At 31.5% G+C, this 21314-nt stretch overlaps 1 protein-coding gene across 9 annotated transcripts in view; it reads right to left on the bottom strand.

The window, feature by feature from the left end:
- Window positions 1-21314, bottom strand: part of LOC113400181 (dystroglycan 1) — an 88825-nt gene that overhangs the window by 24203 nt on the left and 43308 nt on the right. For 8 of the 9 annotated variants that reach the window (XM_064217690.1, XM_064217693.1, XM_064217686.1 and 5 more), the window contains one exon: window positions 6631-6680. The exons of the other annotated variant lie outside the window; for it this stretch is intronic. The gene's annotated coding sequence lies outside the window, so the exon portion shown is untranslated. The remainder of the gene's footprint in view (window positions 1-6630; window positions 6681-21314) is intronic. 9 annotated transcript variants of the gene reach the window in all.

Below are 21314 nucleotides of genomic sequence, written 5' to 3'. Positions count from 1 at the left end.
GTTTACTTATTATTGTTAACGTTTACATTTAAAGTACTTTTGGAATATTCGTAGTTGTGGCACAAAAATAAACATACACGTTTGTCGCGTTGAGGTTTAGGCATTGTAAGGATTATGTAATACAAAATACAAATGGCAAATGTCATTTTCCATCAGATGATTCATTTCCTCGTATATTTTATTAACAGATTAAAAAAGAAACTATATATAACACATGGAATGATCTCGTCCTGATAGAATTTCAAGCAATGCCACTGTCACAAATGACGTAAAAACCGTAGCACCAGCAATCTAACACGACCGGATATATCAGCTTCATAACACCGAGTTCCTACAGAAAATTCGAAATATTTTTATTGATGGAATTAGTATTTAAGCCTCAGAACTTCGAGTTCTGCTTTTTTAAGTAAGCTAAACAAATGATAACCTTCAAAATTAACTGATAGACATTGAGTTTTATTAAAAGGTGTGTCATGGTTACTAAACCTAAAAAAATGTTAAGTCACTGTTAGCGTGCACGCATAATCATTACACTGCATGTCTTAAAATAAGCGAATTTTATAGCTCGTTAATGAATTGGCGTCTAAAAGCAGATAATAGTAGGATTAGTAGGGCGATAGCAGTCTCAAAGATCAGGTCGGATTGAGCATGCCAAGTCGTTATTCTATTATTGAAGAAATACTAGTCGCCGGGGCCTAATTTTATGACAGCCTCTAGTCGTAGGTGTCACGATTTTATTGCTGTCATAAAATATATATTTATAGATTATTTTCACGTTGGATTTGAAAGTATTGATATGTACGTAGGAATGTAGGTTTTAGCTAGAATTCGAACTTATGTATAGTGGGTTGGCTATCGGTTAAAATCCGGGACATCACTATAAACTAATATATATAATTTCTTTTTCTAATTCATCTTAAGCTCGGCGAAAACACATTGCGAAGGGACAAATATTTTTCGGGATAAACATATGTATATGTATGTATTCAATAAGCAATAGTCCAGATTCATCATATCGGTAAGGGCTCTTCGTCCAGGACATGGACATCAATTACTTTACTATTTAAATGCCTTTAAAAAAAGCATGACTTAAGTAGGTAAATACTTTTAAAGAATTTGCTTAATTATTAAGCCGAAACGTTACATTACTAAAAGATTTCTTCTTTGTTGCTTTTAGAATACAAACACTAAATGCACTCTCTTTGCGACTAAAGAACTAAGACGTGAATTTGCGTTTCTTTTGCGCATTTTGCAGACCACAGTGAATGTCTGGTAACCCATATTTTTGTTGGTCAAGGTAATGTATGTATATTTTTTTTCGGCCAAGGTTACAATTTATGCATTTTACGAGTGATTTTGAACGTTAAATAAAATACAAAACTTCGTAGCGAGATATTTCGTTTTGGATGCTTGTAAAATTCATTTTCTCTGGACTAATTAGGTTTGTAGTAATCTCGTGCAGCTTAATCTAGTGAATGTAAAGACGTTTCAAAGAGGTTAATTACTTTAAGCGTGCACTTGACCATAATGTTTGGCCGCAAGAAAGTTTATTTATTTAAAAGAAACGACTCATTAAATAGTCAAGTCATCTAGTGGTATTTGTTCAACAATTAGAATTATGTAGGTAACACTAACACATCGGATGGTATTTTGTCAATATGTGCAGTTCCGATTTCAAGGGCCAGTTTAATTACAGCACAATTGACATAATAATTAATTATATTATATTTGACTGAATTATATTAGATTCTAAGGAATCGTTTATATTTCATACGGTACCAATGACTATAAGCGAGATAATTTCGCCAAATGCCTTCATTACCTAATTGTATTTTAAATTCTAAACCTATAGGCGCTTTTTAAGTAGAACAATGTTAAATACATACTTTGACTTAAAGAAGTTTAAAGTTATTCAGTTGATAAGTGAATAAAATAAAAGTTGTATAGATGCGAAATTTGAGGCCTTCGACAAAAAAAAACCCGTCGATACATGAAAACGTCCCGTATAGAAAATTGAGATAGATGATGTACATATATATATAATTTGTTCAAGCGTACTATATTATATAGAACGTTATATGGTGTCAATATACGAAACACCGTTAATCAGGGCTGTCTAATATCGAAATGAGTTACAGAAAATAATCAGTAAAAATATACTTCATTCTTGTTCGCTTTTACAAGCACGTTTGAATTGTCATATTAAAGAATTACATTAAATGCAAGAGCAGTTCGGGGTGAAAATTCAACCAAGAAAAGACGACAAGAATAACACATAACTAATTTTTAGTAACTTATTCATAATTTAATATTTTTAAATGTTAATGTTAAAATCGAATCAAATTAATTATCTACGATAGTAGAGCACGTGATGTTCAAAAAGAAGATAGTATGTTCTTATATGTCTATCGAATTTAAAACAACGACTGATTGAAATGGATTTTTATTAAAATTTGAATAAATAAATTAACTTGTCTATAGTTTAACGTAATACACCAGTATACGTTCAGTAAAATTAAATGAAATTTTAAGGATCGATTTCGACCTTGGGTGATGTAGCCACAGTTAGCATAACACTTAAGACGGAATAAAATAAAGATTTTTTTTACATAACGTGCCAGAACACTATTTTAGTTAAGTTTATTTCAAATATTTTTTTATGGACCACATTAAGAACTGACATTATTTACTTCGGAATGTTTATAATTATATAATTACCCACTAAACGTACGGACGTAAACGTTCGCATGGTTAAATTAAGTTTTCGATAATTTATGAATAAGATAACAAATATGCAATAAATATAGAGGCCAACGATCTTTACAAGCCTCCGTACCGTGTTATTATAAATATTAACGTTGTCCCTACTCCGTAAATTGATATATTATTTATTTAGAAAACAAACAGTACTGGGTTTTCAGTACAATTTAACTAAAGTTATCGTTTACCTGTTACTCTTATTTATTATTATTACTTATGCTCATTTTTCCGTTAATATTTTAGATATTTGTCAATCTTATTTACAAAGTTTTGACATATGTCCGCCATGGTTTAGCGTACAAATGGAAAGCGGTCGTACTGACAATTTACTCTCCGACTACGTTGTCAAAGTGAGATACATGTTTAAAAATATACAATATATTATATTCTATATAGCCTGTATAATATATATATCTTCAAAGCAATAACCTATCACCACTCTAAAGTTTATTTACTTTTATATTTTTATGTATATTTTATAAGACTGCAAGAAATGTTAACCACTTGAAACATCCTGTGTGTACCCTTCAATATGAGGAAACACAAAGCATTACTGTTTAGCGGTATATTAATTGAAGACTATATGTTTTGCAGGTCTTACCATAAAGACCATTACATAAGAATAATAAATATACTATTAGTATGAAGTTCGCCTTGTCATATATCATTTAAATGAAGTAACTTGCCAGTTTTACTATAATAAATCAAATTAAATCAAAATATAATTTATTCGAGTAGGCTTTTAGAAGCACGCAAGCGGCTTTTTGTATCGTATTTTACAAAAACGTATTAAAACTTAAAGTTACCACCGGTTCGGAATGTGGATTCTACCGAGAAGAACCGGCAAGAAATACAGTAGTTACTCATTTCCAACATATCTTAAACGTACAATTAATTATTTAAAATACGAGTAAATCATTTTCTAGTATAAAAATACAATACCTTATAAATATAAATAACAATAATATGAAGCACTCTAAAAGATAATACTGACTTTTATGTTTTATAGCTGAAGCGGATGGCTTAAAAGGTTTTTGATAGAACACAAAAGTTAAATTAAGCGTAGAACATGTACCATGTACAAGCGCTTTATACACATCTGTCGTGGGCTAGGGCTGTTATAAATATATAAGCTTGTTTGTTAGTATCTGTAAAATTATAATAATTAAATTTCCTTTTCTGCCAGCCCTGTTGTTAATAAACTCGGTTGTATATGCCGACGATATTTCGAATGCACAATGTCAGCTTTTTCACTGCAGCATGATTTATAAGCACCCGTAACAACACTCCCCCTCACAGATGCAGGTTTTAATATCCTACTCGAGTTCGAGTTTATTTTCATAACGAGAGCTTGATTTAACAAACCGCCTTAGGTATGTTTTCTTCAGGTAGGGCGTAACTCATATCATCTAGTTAGGTACATACGTATTTGAAATTTTTTAGAAGTGGGTTTAATTGTCACTAGTTTTTATAAAAAACATTTTACCAAATATAATAATACATAGTCGAGGTTCAAGCACAGGCAAACATTACCAGTTTTCATGTACTTAATCTATGTTTATAAGTTATCACAGGTTTATCGATGAAGAAAACATCATTAGGGAACCGGCACGTGTCGTATGCAATTATGCACAACCTCCACTTATTCCACAGGGTTGTAGAATAAGCTCCAAATCTTCAAGAGAGGCCTCAGTCCGGCAGTGGGATATTTACAGATGATACTCTATTTTTTATTAACACACTTTAGATTGCTTATTATGTTTAAGTTGTTACTTATTTGTTGTAAATATAAACAATGTATGTGCGTATGTATGCGTGAATAAAATACTAAAGAAAACACATGCGAAAGGAGGAGACTATGTAAATGTTATGGGGACATGCGACGGTTGCGTTCTGTTTAAAATAAACAAATGTACTATTTGTGATTCCGAGCGGCTTTACTATCAGTGAATCAGCTTTAATTCATTTGTACATTATATTACAATACTGTGATATTCTATTTATGACAAAATTTAACAAAATATCAATATTGTTTTTCAATTGTTAAAATGAACAAAATTAAAACTTCATGTTGGGTGCAAAATAAATGGATTTATTTAAATTGTAATACAATATACAGATAACAAATAATAATAAAATATAAACAATATAATAAACAACTCATTAGCTTTATCGATAAAACCAGTAAAGGACCTTATAATAAATACAATATTAATTGGCATATCCTTAGATAGAATGAACGCAAAAAAAATACTAATACACTATGCTAATATTATGAATGCGTGAGTAGCAACCGAACTGAATTTGATGAGATTGGCATGAAGAAAGATTATTTTCAACCCCAAGGACACACATAGGTTACTTTTTAATATTTAACATCTGACGACTGACTGACCCTTAAACGCGATAGAAGCCGCGGACTAGTACTTAATAAAACAATTAAGTATACCAATTTATTTACCCTAAAAAAAAATTACATAAAACTTTATATTTATAATTCCAAACTTAAAATAGTTACTGTAAAAATCAGCATTAGAGCTAAAAAAACAGTTTTTACGATTCATAAGAAATATTTTAATTGGTAAGCTACTTCGTTACATAAAACAAATCTCAATATACACAGTTTCATTAATTGTTTTTTTTTTATATTCATCGTATTAAATAATTCTTAAACGTAATGTTTTAAAGTAGCATGCTTTTATTTGCGATATAACGTTTAGTTTCCTATTTATTCGAGTAGCAAGTACTCGTAAAACGCTTGAAAAGAGGTACCGTTTTCAAAGGTGTAATATTCGGCTAGAGTCATCATTTACAATTCTTCGGAACTTAAAGCCCATAGATATGGCTTAGAAGTGACGTGATTTATACCAGACACTTACGCCCCCGTCTAGACAGGGCACTAAACCCTACCCGATGCTGTTTTGCATTCGTATCAATACAAGCATTTCTGCCATTCAAACTATTGAAAATGTTAGAAACAAAATAATTTGTTAGGTAATAGAATCTTTGGATTGTATTTAGAGTTTAATGTTTATTTTATTTTAAATCTATTAGGTAGGCGGCGGACGCGCTACCTATACCGATAGTAAGTGGTTATCATCTACTATAGACATTTAAGGAATATTAGCCTCTCTTTGCATCGACAATGAGCCATCAACTTTGCCAAAGTAGGAAGTTATTTCGTTTGTTCCTGTAGTTACTCTGCCTTCAAATCAGGACATGACAATACTAAATAGTTCTGTTTGGCAGGAGTTGTAATAAGTAGTATCTATCTATTCAGATGGGCATGTAACGAGCCCTACCACTAAGTAATAAACAATTATATGATAATCATCAAGTACTTATATCGAAGTATATCATAATGGCTCATATTCACTATCACATGGTATATATACAATATAATAATGATAAAATCTGCCATTTGGCATAGTATCGGTAGCAGGGTGCAGCCAGCAGTATGGCACATTACCAAGATATTGCACCGATATCGAACATTACTTGCACGAGACTCTTATATCGTGTACATAATAATATATACTTATACACTCGTAGATAAGGACAGTCTCCTTATATGGAATAGTATAAGATTTTTTTGTCAACCTATTTTATTACAAAATGCCTTTAAAATCGTAGCATAAATCTCTGGCACATAAATATAATATCCTTAAATAACTTCAATACGAGCGTAGCAGTTTGTATTTTAACAAAGCATAAAAAACAGTTGAAGTTGTTTTATGGAAAGAGGTAAATGTAATAGAATAAAGAGCTTTTAGAAAGAAAAACCATTCCCTCGTTCCTTTAACAGGCGAAAGCTAAATCTTATTATAACATAAAGATACACAATAAAGCGAACATATAACAAAGGCTTACTTGTTTAATTAGAAGCCGTGACGGACGGCGTAACAGGAACTTTGTATGACCTGCAAAGAATAAAAAATCTCTTAAGAAAAGCCAATTACTTTTATTAATATAATTTCAACATTAACGAACAACTTTGATATAAAAATAATGTTAATATATCTTATCAATAGCAAACACGTGACACAAAAGGTCTGGGAGTCGAAACTCTCGTCTGGCCGATAAGTTAGGTAGTGAAATTAAAAAAACATATATTCCCATGTCACGGAAACCACGTAATAGGGTTCTGCGTCTGATCTTCTTCCGGTCTCGTCGTATTGTCGTCCCATAGGATGAATGTGGCAAATCGATTAAGAGGACCTAAATGTCTCCTTTGTAAGTTCGAATAAATATTTGTTTCATACACGACTTTGTATCTGTTTTAATCGAATCCGGTTAAAACTTGAAATATTCGGACACTTTCGGACTCTCAAAAGAGACAGGTTTATTTCATAACCTTGCGCGACTATTGACTTTTTAACATTCAAGCCCAGTGATCGATAATATTCCTTTAGTGAATGCATTTTTCTCCACAGCTTATAACAGTTTATTCTTCAATATATGGACATTCATACTCTGCATACTACATACTCTGGTGCATTGCGTGCGAGGCGTTAACATCCGTTTCAACTTCATCCTATCCTGACCTATTTCGAACGGGAAGTAACGGGAATCGTAACTAGAATTAGCTACAGACTGCAATAAAGTTCTATTGTGTAAGGGATGTGGATGAAGCTCTTTTATTTCATAGATGTGGATTTGTTGATTTGCATTTATTTTCATCAGCCGAGTTTAATTTGTAACTAACATATGAGCAGATTATGCAAAATGATATAACTAAGCGAGTGATATTAGCAGAATTCTTAAATTGAATCGATATTTCAGTGTTTTACGTAGTCAATTTGCAATTCATTTCGTACCTGTAAATTTCAGTTTCAGATTCATGTCGTAGTCGGAAGTTAAGGAGGAATATTTTAGGAAGTCTGTATATTTCACAAGAAATTATGTGTAATATGAACAAGTCGTTCGGTGAAGCAAATTAACAGAATCCTTTGACTCCGAATGTTATACTCAATAATTAGTTCTAACATTTTCTGCATTATTTTCATGTGATACAACAAAATTCCCACTGCTGGGCTTAGGTGTCTGTCCTAGTAAGGTGAAAGTAAAAGAGAACTTATTCTACACGTGGTCGCTAGATTTCCGCACGATGTTTCCTCCATCGCCGATCACGAAATGTGTTACAAACACAAATTAAACAAACGCAAGTGACGTTGATGAAATAAGAGTTAATTTTAATTTCTAAGTCTTGTTACCATTTTTAATAATTCCATAACATTACGAACGATCGTTCTAAGCTACTTCTCGGTATTGTATTAACCTGAATCGACGGTAATATATGAGTGGTAAACGAACAATTCTATTCCGGAAAATGCTATGAAGTACGTTCGCGTAGAATGCGATGGTTAATTTACATGTCGCGGTTTACATTCTGCGAAGCCGAGCGTACTTCTCTCGCTTGTTTTACAGAATTTGAATTTCAGTTTTACATTTACTGAAATTTCAAATTGACGTGATTTGAAAGTACAAGTTCATCATTGTCTTGCTTTAAAGGAGGCTCATAACAAAATATAGGTTTGATTTTATCTGTGCATTTTGCAATATTTTAAATTTCTAATTAGTGACGTTGACACAACCGATAAATATTCTACTTTTTTTTATAAAGGTATTGATTAGATCTTTAATAAAACCGTTAAATATGAAGTCAATGCAATATTATTTACAAAACTATGCATTTTTTATATTACAATGGAAACAAACACCGGAAGTCGGTATTCAAACAATAAACCGCGATATAAATAAATATATTTTTCTTCTAAAATCAACATATAAGTATAATTATTGTATCCATTAATTTGCGAGATTAATTCACTTAATAGTTCGGGACACTTGTATATATATAGTTAGCCAGTGGAATGTTCTTTGTTGAATACTGGGATGAGAGACTTCAAGAGCCTCGACGGCGTCTCGAAACTACGTCTAACTACCCAAAATTCAGGCTGCCTTTTGTGTTTCATATTAAAGCTTTCTTACTTCAAAAACTAAATACACAACTGTTGTTTTGTTTATTACAGAATCATTATTAAATACTGAATAATAGTGAAACCTTTTACTTAGTAACAGTTTGAAATATTCAAATTTTCTAAAACAATATCTTCTACATTTTAGCAGACGAAATTAATATTTCACGAGTCAAATATTTCGTTATTTAAGTTTACTTATCATAGCAGCCAGAAACTAACATTTAAAAGCTCTTCGCATATTCATTCCGAAACTTTCGTAATTCCCTTTGGTTCTCGCCGCGAGAAATTCACGCTAAAATGTTTTCAACTTGAACTGATCCTGAATGAACTTCAAAATGGCCGCAAAGAAACATTTTACAGTTACCCACCTACTTTCGTTTTTATTTTATTAAATTATAAATTGTTATCTTTATCATTTTTTAATACAATTGTTTGGATATTTGTCATATAACCTTACATATTAACTAAGCTACCTGTCTCGACTTTACACATATAAGATTTTTACTACATGATAAAAAAGTACAATGCTATGATTATCGAACCAAGTTATCTATCCGCTCGTATGTGCTCCCATCTGCCCGCATGCTCCATAAACGCGCGGATAACTTATTTGATCTACGCATTTATTCAAATATTATTATAAAAAGAAATAATAGTCCAAGTTACAAAGTGCGAATGGAAATTATCAGTTATAGAAAATGCTAATGAAATTATATGGATTAAAATTGCGTGACACACGAATTGAACAAAGATGAAATGTGAAAATAGTAATATAAATAGTATATACATATATGGATGTGATGGACCTCAGTGTGTAGTGTAATTTATTTTACATATATTTTGTAGTAGAAAGAAACTTTGTATTTCGGATGAGATACTTAAAGATCTATATTCGTCATTATGCAATCGGGTGTTGAATTAAGCTGTATTTCTCGTACTTACTACCTCGTAGTTCGGACCGAAAAATAATTTTATTAGCTGGGGTATTTAAAGATTATTTGTAACTTAGCTACAATATTTAAATATCGATGAACTCACGCATTTATGGACATACTCATAGTTGAACAAACAGTGGCCAGATCATGAAAATCATTGGCACGTATCTTATTAAAAAAAATAAAAAATCTTTAATATAGGTGTTATGTATAAGTTAACTTTAAAAACCGTCATTACTAATTAGTATATCGCATGTTTATAAAACAAAAATGACTCGTCAACCGAAGTTGACTATATGAGATCATAATTACTGTGAATCATGAACCATATAAAACATTACGCACATCCATTCTGTGAAGAAAAAAACAAATTCTATAAATTTTTGCAAAATAATATTCTTAGCCGAGTAAACCGCAATGATGACATGACATTTGATAAACATTTTCATTGCATTCAATGTAAATTTTCACAAAACTGACATAAAAAGTAAAAATATATGTCTGTATATAGGTATGGATTTCACTTTCCCTCAAGATGTTTTCCTTTATTTCTAAGCATTGGATGAAATGAAAAAAATTTAAACGCAAATTCAGCACATAAAAACTTTTGCAAAGATTAAAATGTTCTGATCTTTGAGAAATGTTGACTTTGACATCATTTAGTATAGGTGTCACACCTTAAATCATGCACTATCAATGATTTAGACTTCGGAACTGTAATCTAAATACGTAGACGTGATCGACGAGAACCAACCTTACCATGTTTCATCGTATGAATCCTAACTTATTAACAATAAACCAGAATGTATAGCATACTTCTAATACTCGTGTACAGTATATCTAATGTAAGCAAACTCTCAGAATTTTAGTTCGAGTCGAGTTCAACAAAACTCTTATATGTAGTTAAATCGCAATTTTTATTCTTGAAGTTTAATTATAATATTTTATTTTAATAATATTTTTTAAAGTACAATCAGAAGGCATAAAAAATATGGACTGAATTCAGACACAGGAGTAATTTTCCACGGAGATTTACCAAAAGCACAGGATAGAATATAGAGCACACATAGATACAGATTGTGCATTCACTCTTTCGTTCAATGAGACAACAATCCCATACAACTGGAAATAGATCATGCGTGAAACCAATAGCTGTATGTGCTTTAAAAGTCACTGTAAAATGCTGCTAACTTTATTTATTTACTTTCTTTACGAAAAAACCCAACGGTTTTGGATGGGAGTCGAATAGGCTACCCAAGGATCAATGAGACATTTATTTTAATTGTTCTTATTTTTTAGTAAGAAGGTTAGGTCTCACGTCAATGCCCAAATCGAGAACCACATTAAAGACATACATATTTCAGTACAAGACAAAATAATTTGGTTTTTGTTGTACTAGTACTGGCCCGCCCCGGCTTCGCACGGCTGATACTAAATATACTACAGAATGTCTTTACACACAACGTTCACAGCCATCGTCATTAGACAATACAAGCCACTATGTCCTGTATTTTTAATCTGTAATATCTTCGAAAGTATTCATTTAATTTACATGTTGAAAAGGGCCATATTGATAGATACTTAAATGGATAAGGATTAATGCTGTATTGCTTAATCGCTTCTGAATTAAGCCTTTATACTCGTGAAAAGTAAAGAATAAAAATTTGTTATTGTGGGTTATCCTTAAGAGATAGACATTTAGGTACTATCACGGACTTTTTTGTAGACGTTTTTAAGGTATACAATACTGTGGTACATTATTTTGATCTATCTCGTAGGGTTCGGCCAGCGTTTGCAATGTAAGTGCAAAAAAAGGGTTTGTTTACGACATCACATTAGAAACCTATAAAATTACTATATTATGCATGTATTACACACAAAAACCTTCGTAGCAATAGTTTGAAATTAGTTTAATACTCTCTAAAATTATTAATAAAATATATTGAATGTTGAACCCTTATTTATTTCAAAGTCAAATAGATCAAATTGTTTAACCGTTGAAATATTAGAACGATCGATTTTTTCTTACTGCGGCTTAATTGGCTCGTAAATCGATAGCAGCCGTTACTGAAATTAATTTAAGTGCCAATTTGAAATTGATTGAAATGGGGGATGTTATGGAGCGTGTCACTGGTTTTGTAGACGACCGTTTTTATCGTCATTTGACATTAACGTTAAATATGGAACGAATTCAATTAGAAGCCTAATAATATATTTTATTAATTATAAAAATAAGAATTTGAGAAAAAAATCGACTATAATTTTGATAAGATGAGGTGTTTAGATGTCGTTACGATATAGTAGAGCTAGATAGTGTTTTAAGGAAATATTTGTCGATTCGTTTTGTGTTGTTATAATTGAATACGCATAATACATATTTGCACTGTATCAAAAATAATAATGCTGACATATTTTATTTTATATTTGTATTGAAATTAAAAATATACATTTTATTCATTATTAAATTTCCTTTTTATATTATGTTAGTAAGCGAACTGGGAAATGGGCCACTTGATGGTAAGTGGTGACCATCATAGCCCATAGACATTGACGCCGTAAAGTTTTTTAACAGTCGCATTAACAAACATTTACATTGCCAATGCGTGACCAACCTTGGGAACTGAGATGCTAAGTCCTTTGTACTTGTAGTTACACTGGCTCACTCACTCTTCAAATCCGTGGTAGTTAGCCGTTTGGCGGTAGAATATTTGAGTGGTCGGTACCTACTGATACGGGCCTGCACAAAGCCCTACTACCAAGTAACAAATCGTATTAAGCATTATAAATGTCACCTAAATATATGACTCGATATGAGTCTAACATTGTTAACTTTACAAAATCATCAACTAATTTGGGTTGTACAAAAAAACTGAGGCTATATAAAGGCCACACACACAAACATATGAAACTTTTATCGTCCTAAAATAGGCAATAAATCACAATATTGGAACGTTTTAGCACTGAACCCTACGATCCGAATAAAAGCTTAATAGCGCGTGGCAAATTAAGCTATAGGTGTGGCCCAAAAGTTCCATTAGCCCACGGTTTCGACACCATCGATTAGTCGCTAGTGAGTTATGGTGTAGAGGTCGTCATATGATGTCATCTGGGCCGGCAGTCAATTGACGCTGCAACGCGACGTTACGTACGCAACTGTATTAATAAATTTACCAGTTAAAATAACATTCAGTACGTATAATGTTAAGTGGTTTTTTATTAATAGTGGGGAGGGAAACGAGCATGTAGACCATGGCAGCTACTATTCGATCTCTTCATAGCTAATGTTTGAACCTAGTGCGGTGCCAGCTATGCCATATGGCGCTGCTGTAATGTATTGCTATAAAAATTTTGATCGTAGGGTCTATGTCAGCGTATACATATTCGCACTGTTCGTACAGTGTACCTCCCTAAATGGAAACGTGGTATCGGCTTTCAAGTCCCTAGTAGAATTCTTATTCATTCGAGTCAAGTACTCGTCCTTCTACCATCTGACAATTCCATGCTGTACGAGTCCACATTCATACGTCATCGACATTTTACTCATTCGTATAGATCGTTTTGTTTCCTCATTTATTGTGTGTGCAGAATAGACGTGGAATGTCCTTCCGGCGTTTGCGTTTACTGAGCATTCAATTCCGGATATCTTCAAGGCAAGATTGTATAGATATATTTTAGGTAAGCTCGTGTCATCTTAAGACTCCGTACTTACTATCAAGTATGATTGTCAAAACGGGGACAAATCCGTCGTTGTTTTTGTTATAAAAAATAGATAAAAAAAATTAATTGGTACTTTTAAAATTTTATTATACACACCAAAAATAAAATACTTTAATTGAAGCTACCATTTCAGTATATACATATATTATTCTGTTCATCAAACATATTATATATAATACTACAGTATGCTTGTAAATTTGAAACACAAATGAATACTAAATTAACGTTATCTTAACAAAGTTTCAATATATGCGATTAACGAGACTAAGCACATTATTAAAGTTTTATATCAAATTAATACATACCTCATATCTTACTAACGTCAATACAAATTAAGAAAGTAAAATATCCCATCAAAAACATAAATGTAAAAATGAGAGCCAAGTCCAATATTATGATATATACCTTGGTTGTTGACTTCAACGACAAAAGAAGTGAGATCTAAATGGGTGCCAAGTTCAATGGTCCTTCCTGAAATTTATTTATAACTACATAAAATATCATTTCTTCTTATAACTTAGGATAATATATGGTAGCCTAAGGTCTGTCTATAGTTTATAGTTATTACAAGAACTAAGTATATAAGTGTTCCTAATAGACCCAATAAAATGAGAAATTATAATAAAATGATAAAAAATTTCCAGATTTTTTCCTTTGTATTGGCCTAATTACCTACCTGCATGCCAAATTTCAACTTTCTAGGTTACCTGGAAGTAGGTTATAGTTTTGATCTATAGGTCAGTTAGTGATAAAAATGACGATTTTTAGACGTTAATATCTAAATAACCGTTTGAGATGCGTTTATGAAATTTGGAACACATATGTATTTTGACACGTTTATGTCAAATAGTTTTTGAGTTATGAGGAGGTCAAAAGTGGCTCCAAATCGTTCGTGTTACATTACTGCTCGCCAGTTCTGTTACTTGAACTTGGCTGACACGCTACCGCGTGTCTTGATTTTGAACACTGAAACACTGTGACTATCTGATTGATAGCTTCAAAAAGGTTCAAAGGTATTTTTATATCGAATACTCAAAATGTATTTCTGCTAACACAATTCATCTTCAACTAAATGTTAGATTATTCTAGGCTTTGAAATCGCTAGCAAGATCGAATACCATTATGTATCTTCATATTTACGTTCACGCAAAAGAAGCCGTGGGCACATATCATACAAATTTTAAACGCAAACTCACACGTCACATTTTAAAAACGTCCTTCACGTTGGACTTCAGTAAACTTCTGTTAACACAAATAAATTGCGTTTAAAACTCGCATCGTGTATGCGGTGAATAAGACGATTGATTAATCAGATACAATTGTTGCGTGACAAATCTATAGAATGACAATATATTTAGATGAAAAGGCAACGTCCTCTCGCTTTTACATACGTATGTTATAAATACTTTCTTACATTGGTGTTAAATAACATAATCATGTTACATGACGTTAAATAATTACACAATATTCTTAGTACGTACTAAATGAACCGTGAGTTTTCATAATATTATTATTATATTATACTAATCCCGGTTGACTTTCGTCGACGTATGCTCGACATATTTCGGTAGATTACGGTTCCGATTAACATGTAACGTACGGGTCGAACAATTTGTTAATAAGTGTGTTCATTACATTATCCTAACATAAGATTACTAATAGTAAATAAAATAGTTTCATTGATTTTATTGATATATGACAATAGTACAATAACACAGATACATAATATACAGGGTTACTGGTAATTAACCCCATTTTTAAGTTCTCAAAAATAGTTAACTTATGCATCAGGCATATGGGGGTTAAAATTATCACAAATAGTCACCCCTATCACGTCCTAACGGGAATACGTCGAATTACCAATAACCCTGTATAACACCATGATAACTGTACTTTATTTTATAGGTAATCAAAATATGCATCAAATATAACTCAGTTAAAGTTAAATGTAAAATTAAATATACAATTTTATTAATAAGACAAATAACCCGTTGGTGGGATAGTGTATACTCGAAAAGGTTTACCGCTTAATTCAAGAAGTTCCTTTAACGCTGGTTTGGTGGAATTACAACAAAATTTTCCCAAGTACATAGTTTAATGTTCCGTCTGTATTATCTTTTAACATTAAAGGGTTGGTTTTTATTTTAAAAGAGTAAGGTTCTAAGTCCTTGACATGTCAAGTTATATTCATTTTACCGCATGAAGGTAAACATACTATCGTATAAAAAAAATGTTTTAAACTAATGAAGTACCAGCAGCGCTTTTCTGTAAGAGATCACTTTGTATTTCAAATCTTGAAATGTTGAAAACCGACTTACGGTGAAACGTTATTTTGACGCGTGTATTCTTTAAATGTTATAATGATTATTGTAGTTGAAGTCACATTTCACTTTTTGACATTCACGGTCTCTGAATTCAAGTATGATCTTTGTTTTTTGTTCAAATACAGACCACACATTTTTTTAATTTAAAAAAATAGGCAGGCCTACTGGCCACCTGATGGTAAGTGTTCACCACCGCCATATACATTGGCCCCGTAAAAAATTAGAACCATTCCTTCGTTGCTACCTTCGCCGATGCGCCGACAACTTTGGGAACTAAGATATTATGTCCCTTGGGCATATACAAGTATTGCTGTTGCAGGGTAGTAAAGGTCAGTCAGTGCTTCAAGTTTTACTATTAATCTAATTAATAATGAAAATAAATACGGCATACATAGCAAATCATTTTCATAGCACTTCCTTGTTGTATTCGTGTATTCTTATTAACTTCGTAATAAATATTAATAGTCTTTACTTTTTAATGTTTATTGATGGAGTTTTTGTTTAAAATGAAGTATAAATAAATGGGAAGGAAGACATATTACACGGATATAATGCCACCAAATTGAATTTTGCAGCTTCCTCATATCATATTTATGAATGCGTTGTATATACGTGAATCAAATAAAACTTGAACGCAAATTCATTTCCGTAGGCTTTACTTTTGAAGGTTTGTAAGACTGAAGAGGGTTCGCATCTCTACTTTTGAATTCCTTGCAAAAGTGTAGGTATACATTGCTTATACGAATTTGACTTGCTATTAAACGTGCCTTTAAAATTATATAAATGTTGGATTTTATAAATTTAATCAATTTAATAATAAATTTACCGCTTTTGCGAGGTAGTAGACCTACCTAATTATGGTAATATTTAACCAACAACTCAAAAAGTTTAAACAATTTCTTACTGGTATTCAAAAGTTACGCCTTCTGTGCAAGTAATACGACTGGTTCCATGATCCATCAAACCGGAACATATCAATGCAAGGTTATAACTGACTGCCGGTATTACTGATTGCCGGTAGAAAATAATTTATAAATCTTTAATTCCCAGATGATTTTGAACAATATCCTACCATAGGTAAAAAAAAAAAATCATTATCACATTAAGTACAGACTAACATCAAAAAAACGAATACATTAATTTTTAATATACATTCTCAATGTTAAGTAAGAATGAATATATTTTACTGAAACGATTTCATTCCAAATCGCTGTGAAAAAATAAATTTCATTTTACACTTTCCAATCTGTTACATTATCTGAGATTACGTGAGTCCCCGGGCGCTCGCTGCTGTTCCATTTACATTTATATCTCTTTAAAACTCAGTTAATATACAAATGCATGATTAAAACACAAAAGGTTGATTTTTTATTCAAATTATATACATATAATTATATATAATTGGTTCGATATGTAGTGTATCCAGAAGTTCCGGTAAGATAGATACACTTATTTAATGTAACTGAAACATGTAGTTGAAACATAATTACGCTTTTTTTTTTTTTTAAATTAACATGGTTATTTTTATTACTAACAGTATTTAAAACGGGATATTTACCATGTTTTTTATTTTTATTTGGTCGAGCTCGATATTTCGACATTATCTACGAATGTCTTGTTCACGAGACAATAAAAATAAAAGAAAATAAAAAACATCGTAAATATCCCGTTTTAGATACTGTTAGTAATAATTACGCTTTGTTTATAATTGAATGATTTCTAACGTCTCCCTTAAAATTTTAAATTAACGAAAGCTATTAATCATTCGTCGAGTCTTGATACAATCTGCTTGATACAAGTTGTCACGGCATTCATCTATTAGGCTCAAAAGCGTATCAGATCAAAACTGTAATTATACGTCGGCGCTAGTACTTGCAGTTAAACGTAATAGTTAAGCTCATTATATATTTCATAAATGTACTCGGTTCCGCGCAAACGACCTTGAGGTATAATTTATACAAATGACAACCGCTTTTGCTTGTAAAAGATCCTTTGAGTCTTGGGCGATATAGGAGCTGAGATGGCCTAGTAGATTAATACGGAATCGTGCTTAGTTCATTTGTGTTCAGAAATTAAAATTCCTATTTAAAAAAAAAAAAAACTAGTTTATATCATAATGTATCGCATGAACCCCTGATACATGTGAAAGGAGACGAGAACTGACAAGAAGCGGGGCTTTTAAAGATGGCTAATAAGGCCACTTCTGTTATGTATAATGATCAACAATCAACTATTTAATAAATTGGCTTAAATATGTACATAACACATAATATGCTCATGCACGTATTCATTTAATATTGTTATGGATTATTTTTTTACTTGCCAAAACATGTCCATTGTGCTGAGCATTAATGTTTTTTTAAAAGTTTTATATTATTTACGTGTACAATAATATCGTGAATACCCTTTTTTGTTAAGCCGAATAACTATTTGTTTGAAATATTTTACCATGTATATTATTAATACTCAAATATTTCTGACCGTGTCAAGTATTATCATGGCTAGAACTGGAGTAAAAAATAAATACGAATTAACTACTATGTCGACAAACACGACTTAGCAGAGCAAAATGTAAGTGATAATTTAATTAAGTCGCTACTCAACAATCGCGTGGGAAAATTTAAATAAAACTATCAAATTAGCTATTTTTTCTAATGACAAAAGATATTTGTAATCTTTCTACGTTATTACTCGGTTGGATTAATTGTGTATTACGTTGGAAATTAGGGTCGATATGATATATAATAGTAAGCCATGGTGCATATCAGTGGTGGTTTTGGTGTACCGTAACAGGACGTCAAAATGAAGTTCCGGGTGTAAAGTTAATTCATCCGAGTGCCTTTTTTTATTCATTTCTATACTCTGTGTGATCTGTTTTGTACACGATGTGCAGTTCAAGATTAAATAGTTGAATAAGATATTTTTGTATTTTCGGTTAGTTGACAGAATAATTTTACCTTAGTATTTACTTAGTAGTTTAAGAAACAAACATTGCATTAGTGATAGGCTACTAATTAAATTTAAATATTGGATACATTAGTTCTTTGGCAAAACCAAAGAAATACTAACTAATTACTAGACTAATTAAAGATCATAATATTATGATTCATATAATATTATTTTTTAAGGAGCTTCAATCGTTTTTTTTCTTTTGTCATATTTGAATTATATTTAATTGAGTTAATATATTAAATTATTTTCGACCAATTAAAACCTTCTCTTTAGGTTTAATTTTTATTTTTATAGTTTTGGGTGATATTGAAATATATGTAATGTATATATAATCGTTCATCAAACAAAAAACCTTACCTCTTAAATTAATCGTCAACATCATCATTACCTTCACAAATACTATTCAAATTTCATTTTAATAAAAATAATATTTACTATGACAACACAGCGAGCGTGTTTCCACATAAAATATTACTTGAAACAATAAATTGTCGTAGATGATTATCCTATCGATAATCTGCTACAGTTATATAAATTTGTACGTATTGTTTTTCTTTACAGGCGTTATTTACGTGAAAACCATTAAATGAATTGCCATATAACGATACAAATAAACGATAGTTATATATAATGTACTTCTATTTCAATAAAAACAAAGCGAATGACGTCGAGGGCAAATAAGCTAAGTTATATTCGAGTATAGTAACGTTTAACTGTCAGAACTTTAATCCTGTCACTACTCCTTGATTGACAAAAGATAGTTTTGTTACTTTTATTAGGACTGTTAGCTTTAGTATCACATACAAGGTCCACACGACAATAAAATATCCATTTCCCAGATGACACGCCTACATAAATGAAACTAACATTACCTATGTCATAAATCAAAAGTATTTTTTGACTGTGTTGCCAGTCAAAAATTATTTCGTCCGGAAAATAACAGTCACATAAATATATAAAGCATGTCATTCCGAATTTAACTTGTAATATAATATATGCAAAATACGATGGCAATACCGAACCCCTATCGATTTCATGCTTCAAGAATTGACATGAACTCGGGACAGATTAGATTTATTCCTGACTGGTAAAGAATCCGCAGTAATAGGGTTCAAATAGATATATAGAAACACCCGAACTGGCTTCCTTGCAGGGAATTGACAACGACACTTATTGAGTTTCAAACGGCGAAACTGTCGACTATTTATAGCAGGAAATTTTTGATGTTAGAATTTTAATCAATGATGTCCACAAAATTATTATGACGGCTCTTTTGAAATCTCACAATTTTTAACACAAAATAATGTATTAAAAAAATGGTAGATATATAAAAAATATTAATATTAACAAAACGATGTGCATGTCGTAACGTTGAGGTATTGATTGTCTTAACACTCATGGTCGGATTTCGCTTTGAGCCAAAATCTAGGAGCGGTGGTGACAACGTACCACCAAGCGGTAATCATCAATCATCAAACATCTATAATGTTAAAAGACAGATGAAAAATAAGCTTAACATTATACTTACACATACCTACATATTATTGTTTGTTCGAGAGTCCCCTTGTTGGTATTAAACAGATTAATTTGCATTCTTATTTACTAACTTCAAAGGAGATTTCCGACACGTACTCAGAAAAAAGGGCACCCCGAGTGAAGAAGGGATTTGTTAAAATTTGATAATGTTTTGTTTTCTACCAAAAGATAGACGTTAATAAGGGTTTGGGTACAAAAAAAAATACAGACTGCAACACTCAGAGATATGTAAAGGTTAGTTAGACAATACACGGTAAGTTATAATGTGTAACTGCCTTTTACGGTTGTTTCTCATCGACATTAGTACTACAGATTTAATGGCTCCACATTTAACATTCTATAGGAACTTGAATTTCACTTCAATAGTCTAAATTTAATGCGAGTGAAACTGCAAAGCGCAGGCAATTATATAATAAGATTATACACTAAAATCTATTCTGAAACGCGTTGCATCTTCTGATTAAAGTTTTATGTATATTGGTTTATTAATATTTTCAGTAAGGCATTGCAGAATCTCATTAAATCTCCTCGTTTATTAGTAAAGAAATGTCGAATAAACAGCGAAATATATTTTTAGGCCAACAAATCTTCCTATGAGGTGTCTACGACATTTAGATACACAATGATTCCGTTCTGTTTGAAACTACAGAAATATCCGAAGTAACTTCATAACACATTAACGTTGCGTTTATTAGTGAGGCCGTAAAACGTTAATCGTCGTGGTCATCATATCACCTATCTCATCTAAGATATCCGAGGTCATCGTTTATATCTCGTAAATTTGTACATAACGGTAACAACGAAAACGTCATATTTATTATAAAGAAGCTACAGAGACGGATATAGCGGCTATATGTTCCTTTAATATATTACGGTGTAATTTTACTTTGACATATTAAATTAAAAAATATACTTATAAAAAAAAGTGATTTTTTTTTTATGGCATAGTTATCGAAAGGGCGTATGAGCGACCAGATGGTAAATGGTCACCACTGCCCATAGACATTGGCGCCGTATGAAATTTTAATAATTTCTTACATAATCAATGCACAACCAACTTTGGGAACTTAGTTACACTATCTTCAAACTGGTACCTAACAATATTAAAT

The sequence above is a fragment of the Vanessa tameamea genome, chromosome 18 (assembly GCF_037043105.1).
Source record: "Vanessa tameamea isolate UH-Manoa-2023 chromosome 18, ilVanTame1 primary haplotype, whole genome shotgun sequence".
Lineage (NCBI taxonomy): Eukaryota > Metazoa > Arthropoda > Insecta > Lepidoptera > Nymphalidae > Vanessa > Vanessa tameamea.
The sequence above is the reverse complement of the archived record's forward strand: the minus strand, read 5'-3'. Positions and strand labels throughout refer to the sequence as shown.